Source organism: Dreissena polymorpha, chromosome 3 (genome assembly GCF_020536995.1).
Source record: "Dreissena polymorpha isolate Duluth1 chromosome 3, UMN_Dpol_1.0, whole genome shotgun sequence".
Taxonomy (NCBI): Eukaryota; Metazoa; Mollusca; class Bivalvia; order Myida; family Dreissenidae; genus Dreissena; species Dreissena polymorpha.
Genome location: NC_068357.1, coordinates 51,739,205 through 51,747,170, shown reverse-complemented (window position 1 = coordinate 51,747,170; position 7,966 = coordinate 51,739,205).

Below are 7,966 nucleotides of genomic sequence, written 5' to 3'. Positions count from 1 at the left end.
CTTATTGCAATGAGAATTTTGTATAACAACCCGTTTTGCAATAAACCCGTTTTGCAATAAAATCATCACTCTTGTATTTATTCAAATGGATTGGAATAGTTAAAAGTGATGTTCAAATTTTGTATTTAAATAATATTGTTTTAAAATAGACAAAACTGTGAGTTAAAACTTAAAATTAAAAAGCATGGAAGGTGGTGAATTTCGAGATTTAATACGATAAAACAAAACAGAATGTGTGTCGAAACGTGTTGAAGTGTCTTCATGCAACGTCAGTTGTGAGTTACAAACCGTTTCGCAATACAATCATCACATATATACTATTTGTTTCAAATTGATTTGAAACGGCATAAAGTAAGTTTAAAATGTCGCCTGCAAGGTAAATATGATAAAACTAGGCTGAATGTATATATTTATGAAGTGATTTTCACCAATTGGGGAATTAAATTAAGACAACCCAGAAGTGCAATAATTTTATTGCAAAACGGGTTGGAGTGTTTTATTGCAATTTGTAATTTGTATAACAACCCGTTTTGCAATAAACCCGTTTTGCAATAATTTTATTGCAAATCGGGTTGGAGCGTCTTATTGCAATTTGAATTTTTTATAACAACCCGTTTTGCAATAAACCCGTTTTGCAATAATACAATGACACGTGTATTAATTAATTCAAATTGATTGTAAACATTAAAAAGGAAATTTAAAATATCGTTTTTTTTTATTTCCAAATATGGACAAAACTGTTAGTTTCCACTAAAAAGTAAAAAGCATTGAAGGCGATGCATTTCGAGATTGAATGCGATAAAACAATACAAAATGTAAATAGAAAGTGTTTCAACCTATTTAGTACTGAAGTGAAGATAACGCCGAAATGCAATAATTTACTGAAAAAACGTGTTGAAGTGTCTTCATGCAATGTGAGTTGTGTGTAACAAACCGTTTCGCAATAAAATCATCACATATATACTATTTTTTTCAAATTTCTTTGAAACGGCATAAAGTAAGTTTAAAATGTCGCCTTCAAGGTAAATATGATAAAACTAGAGTGAATGTATATATTTATGAAGTGATTTTCACCAATTGGGGAATTAAATGAAGACAATCCAGAAGTGCAATAATTTTATTGCAAAACGGGTTGGAGTGTTTTATTGCAATTTGTAATTTGTATAACAACCCGTTTTGCAATAAACCCGCTTTGCAATAGTTTTATTGCAAAACGGGTTGGAGCGTTTTATTGCAATTTGATTTTTTTTATAACAACCCGTTTTGCAATAAACCCGTTTTGCAATAATACAATGACACGTGTATTAATTAATTCAAATTGATTGTAAACATTAAAAAGGATATTTAAAATATCGTTTTTTTCTTATTTCCAAATATGGACAAAACTGTTAGTTTCCACTAAAAAGTAAAAAGCATTGAAGGCGATGCATTTCGAGATTGAATGCGATAAAACAATACAAAATGTAAATAGAAAGTGTTTCAACCTATTTAGTACTGAAGTGAAGATAACGCCGAAATGCAATAATTTACTGAAAAAACGTGTTGAAGTGTCTTCATGCAATGTGAGTTGTGTGTAACAAACCGTTTCGCAATAAAATCATCACATATATACTATTTTTTTCAAATTTCTTTGAAACGGCATAAAGTAAGTTTAAAATGTCGCCTGCAAGGTAAATATGATAAAACTAGGCTGAATGTATATATTTATGAAGTGATTTTCACCAATTGGGGAATTAAATTAAGACAACCCAGAAGTGCAATAATTTTATTGCAAAACGGGTTGGAGTGTTTTATTGCAATTTGTAATTTGTATAACAACCCGTTTTGCAATAAACCCGTTTTGCAATAATTTTATTGCAAAACGGGTTTATTGCAAAACGGGTTGTTATAAAAAAATCAAATTGCAATAAGACGCTCCAACCCGTTTTGCAATAAAATTATTGCAAAACGGGTTTATTGCAAAACGGGTTGTTATACAAATTACAAATTGCAATAAAACACTCCAACCCGTTTTGCAATAAAATTATTGCACTTCTGGGTTGTCTTCATTTAATTCCCCAATTGGTGAAAATCACTTCATATATACATTCGGCTTAGTTTTATCATATTAACCTTGCAGACGACATTTTAAACTTCCTTCATACCGTTTCAAATCAATTTGAAACAAATAGTATAAATGTGATTATTTTATTGCGAAACGGTTTGTTACACACGATTCACATTGCATGAAGACACTTCAACACGTTTTTTCAGTAATTATTGCATTTCTGCGTTATCTTCACTTTAGTTCTAAATAGGTTGAAACACTTTCTATATACATTTTGTGTTGTTTTATCGTATTAAATCTCGAAATGCATCGCCTTCAATGCTTTTTACTTTTTAGTGGAAACTAACAGTTTTGTCCATATTTGGAAATAAAAAAAAAACGATATTTTAAATTTCCTTTTTAATGTTTACAATCAATTTGAATTAATTAATACACGTGTCATTGTATTATTGCAAAACGGGTTTATTGCAAAACGGGTTGTTATAAAAAAATCAAATTGCAATAAGACGCTCCAACCCGTTTTGCAATAAAATTATTACAAAACGGGTTTATTGCAAAACGGGTTGTTATACAAATTACAAATTGCAATAAAACACTCCAACCCGTTTTGCAATAAAATTATTGCACTTCTGGGTTGTCTTAATTTAATTCCCCAATTGGTGAAAATCACTTCATAAATATATACATTCAGCCTTGTTTTATCATATTTACCTTGCAGGCGACATTTTAAACTTACTTTATGCCGTTTCAAAGAAATTTGAAAAAAATAGTATATATGTGATGATTTTATTGCGAAACGGTTTGTTACACACAACTCACATTGCATGAAGACACTTCAACACGTTTTTTCAGTAAATTATTGCATTTCGGCGTTATCTTCACTTCAGTACTAAATAGGTTGAAACACTTTCTATATACATTTTGTATTGTTTTATCGCATTAAATTTCGAAATGCATCGCCTTCAATGCTTTTTACTTTTTAGTGGAAACTAACAGTTTTGTCCATATTTGGAAATAAAAAAAAACGATATTTTAAATTTCCTTTTAAATGTTTACAATCAATTTGAATTAATTAATACACGTGTCATTGTATTATTGCAAAACGGGTTTATTGCAAAACGGGTTGTTATAAAAAATTCAAATTGCAATAAGACGCTCCAACCCGATTTGCAATAAAATTATTGCAAAACGGGTTTATTGCAAAACGGGTTGTTATACAAATTACAAATTGCAATAAAACACTCCAACCCGTTTTGCAATAAAATTATTGCACTTCTGGGTTGTCTTAATTTAATTCCCCAATTGGTGAAAATCACTTCATAAATATATACATTCAGCCTAGTTTTATCATATTTACCTTGCAGGCGACATTTTAAACTTACTTTATGCCGTTTCAAATCAATTTGAAACAAATAGTATATATGTGATGATTGTATTGCGAAACGGTTTGTAACTCACAACTGACGTTGCATGAAGACACTTCAACACGTTTCGACACACATTCTGTTTTGTTTTATCGTATTAAATCTCGAAATTCACCACCTTCCATGCTTTTTAATTTTAAGTTTTAACTCACAGTTTTGTCTATTTTAAAACAATATTATTTAAATACAAAATTTGAACATCACTTTTAACTATTCCAATCCATTTGAATAAATACAAGAGTGATGATTTTATTGCAAAACGGGTTTATTGCAAAACGGGTTGTTATACAAAATTCTCATTGCAATAAGACACTCCAACCCGTTTTGCAATGAAATTATTGCAAATAAATGTGTGGTGATTTTATTGCAAAACGGGTTTATTGCAAAACGGGTTGTTAAAAAAAAATGCAATAAAAACTCCAACCCGTTTTGCAATAATTTTATTGCAAAACGGGTTTATTGCAAAACGGGTTGTTTAAAAAAAAAATTGCAATAAGACACTCCAACCCGTTTTGCAATAATTTTATTGCAAAACGGGTTTATTGCAAAACGGGTTGTAACAAAGCTTATCCGTATGTTTTAATAAACATTCAACGCAGAGTTATCGCTTTCAGCAACATTGGGGGTCACAATGGGGAAACAAAAGATATCTAAAAATTGTTCCAGTCAAACAATGAAAATTATCGATATTTTTTACTGTTATTTTTCACTGTTTGCAACAGCGAAATATCAGTTTTAATTCACTAGTATTTCTCTATAAACCATCGGAAAGCATAAAATGATGTGTTTTACATCTTTTACATATATATTCAACTTTGTCGTTATTTCTCTGGTCTAAACTCATCAATTAACACCAACCGTGACACTTATTATAAACAACCATTGTTTTTTAAATACTGTTTACTGCAAAAATAACAAAGCTTAGGTTTCCATTTCTTTTGTAATGACGCTTACTGAACATTATATTGATATATTGGTTACCAAACGGGACATTTTAAATGTGTAAATAGTTAAGTTTTTTTTACTATTTTAATAACAGTAGAGGTGACGAAATCCACGTTTTATTTAATTCGAATTACAAAACACGAAGATATGGTCAATGTCGATTTTACCTGAACATTATGATGCAGAACTGCGGTGATTGATGGTTCAAATAAATTTCGTTCTCATCAAATTCAACGCTGCATACATTACTAATTCTAGCTTAAATTACCAAATGCAAAAGTCAAAAAACCCAGTTACGTTCGAAGTGCAATCATTTTTAATTAATCTCATATGGAATCTTCTTTTAAAGGGACCTTTTCACGTTTGGATAAATTGACAAAATTGAAAAAAAGTTGTTTCAGATTCGCAAATTTTCGTTTTAGTTATGATATTTGTGAGGAAACATTAATACTGAACATTTACGATGCTCTAAAATAGCCATTATATACATCTTTTGACGATTTAAAAACCTGAAAATTATAAAGCGTTGCAACGCGAAACGAATGAATAATTTGGAGAGTTCTATTGTTGTCGGTATATTTTGTGTAACTACGAGGATTGCTTATATAAAGTATAACATACATCTGTTAAGGTATTCGGAATGATGGCCGAGTGGTCTAAGTAGTAGAATATAATTCTTGACCGAAAAACTCTTGAGAAAAATTATGTTTCGTTTGTAAGACCAATTCTTGAGTATTCAGATGTTGTTTTTGATAATTGTACACAATATGAAAACGATGAACTAGAAAAAATCGAAACCGAAGCCGCGCGAATAACATCTGTATGCACGCGCCTAGTCTCATTAGAAGATCTTTACAATGGGCTAGGATGGAAATCTATTAGTCAACGAAGACGCAAACATAAATTAATACTTATGTATAAAATGAACTCTAGTAATGTACCTAATTACTTACAATCCCTTATTCTCGTACGGCGCGAGACGCTCTCAAATGTTGCATACGCGCTTAAGAACAAATTGTAGCGCCCTAAATGAACATCTCTTCAGACGCAACATCATCAAATCACCTCTGTGTCTCTGTGGACTCCATGAAACGACATCATTACTTTCTCGAATGCACTCAGTATGCACGTATTCGCGGCAAACTAACAAATAAGATATCTATTTATTCCGTCCCATGCATCGAAACTATTCTATACGGAGACGACACTCATGACTATTTAACAAATACCAAAATAGCTGATGCAGTTCATAAATTCATTATCGATAGTAAGCGATTTGAAACGTAAACTTGCTACAGTTTCCTTAAAAACCTCTTCCTATTTTTCCCAAACCTCACCCACTTTAACTCCTACACCTTCCAACTCTCATCTCTTTTCCTTTATAAAGAGACACTCTGTCATCGGAGTTGCTCTTTTTGCCGATTATGTTTCTGGATTTATTATTTTGTAATCCAATTATGTTCGTTCTTAATCATGCAACTGTATATATTTCAAGGCGAGAAAGAAGAACCATATAATACTTTGTCTTTCGTTCTCATCCCATTCAAACATGTTATTATTTAATATAAATGTTGTATGAAATTGTTTGCATAAAAATGCTTGTTTGAAATAAATATATTTAAACTAAGTAGTAGACTTTTTACTCCAGGGCTCCAGGGGTCAGTGGTTCGAGCCCTGCTAAGGGTTACTTTTTTGCTTTTTAAATTTTATTCTTGATTTATTACTGGAGCTTTAAAGATCCAATGTTTACATTTATCAATATAAAGCATTTAATGACAAACAAACAAAAATGCCAACATCTGTGAAAAGGCCCCTTTAAAGGATCCACATTGCTCTGAGTCGTAAACGTGAGATCGTCGCCCTTGTTGATAATTGTGAAATTATTGGTTCTATAAATTCTGTTCTTGATGTAAATTGCTATGTAAAGGGTTTTTGTTTAATATCAGCGCATTATGTCATTTGTGGATCAACCCTCGTGGATAATACAATACTAAATCTTGTTTACTTTGTCGTCGTTGTTTTTATTTTCCTTGATTTAAAATTCATTGGTTGAATTATTCAATGCCACCTGAAATTTTGCACATCGAGGCAAAGTTATGAAAATTCGAAAATAAAATAAGCTTACAGTGATTTTATAGCTAATGTGTTTCTGTAAATTTTCCAAGACATGTTGACTCAACATGTCCATGCCTTTTTAAAACTTTTTTTCAGTTTTGTCTTAGAAGATTTGATAAAGGATTTAAAGTAAATGATTGGGGAATACAGCCATGTTATATATTGAACACTAAAATATGAACCGAAATTTTGTCAATTTAAATGATAAGACGATTCAAATTTTGAGTAACATCATATTTCAAGTTTTGTGACATCGCGTTTTACGTAAGCAGTTTAATCAGATATCTATCTCTAAATGACTTAATATAGCGTGACGAATCCTGTGACAAACAGGTTGCAACTGTGAACTAAAAATACACGTGCAAGATATGCAAAATAAAAGAACAATGCGCAATGTTTGTAATATTTTACTGATTATTAATTGAATTATTGTATCTGCAGAAACTGCGCTCGCGTTAACCAGTCCGATTTAATTCGTATTTGGACACAGTGCTACAAAAAGCTCTCTTTTACGTTAACATAATATAAGTTTAATGTAAAATGTCTAACTTCGATCAACATTTAAATAAATTATTTCAGAACGTTAAAAGAAGAAGTGATTTGTCGACGTATATGATTATTTAAAATATAAAATACACATGCAGAATTCGTTTAAAGAACGACAACCAAAAACTTTTGTCTAGGACTACTTACAAAGTTATAATTTTTATAAATTTAGTTTTGAACAAAGAGTTCCCATACTATTTTTGTAACGTACTTGTACATACAATTATATTTATTCAACGAGCAAACATTTCCAATCTGATCAAGTATTGCACAAATCGATGCTAATCTTATCCACTAAAATATTGGTTAATTCTCTACTTGCCAATTATCAAGAGTTCAAATGATGAAAATTTTCGATAGACATTGTAATAGGAATAACTATTTATATACCAACCAACATGTGCGTTTGAATCAACAAAGAATTGTGTTGTAAAAATCATTTGAAACTTTTCTAATAATTGCTGCAATATCCAGCTATTCAGTTTAATATTGAAATAGAAGTATACGTTTTGGCGCGTCTTTAAACAGGTCTCAACACCTATGGTTAGAATAAACCATTCGACGGTGATATAAAGGTTTATATTTTTGTTAGTGGTTTTGTTGTATGTATTGTTATGTATTGTAAAGGTAAATGTCACCTTCCCTTAAATAACAGATAAGCGAGTAACACATGGCTCTTTTTTGTAATGGATCTGGACTTTAAACTTTGCTTTGATCATCAGTAATACAACTATAACACGAAAACCATTATGTTTGCAAGGCATTTGATGCATTTCTAGGCAAATATGATGGCAGAAGTCGGGGTAATAAAGCATCGTGAACATGAGAATGTTTATAATCTTCAAACAGACCTGTTCTGGTAAAGACCCGATTTATGTATGTTTAAACT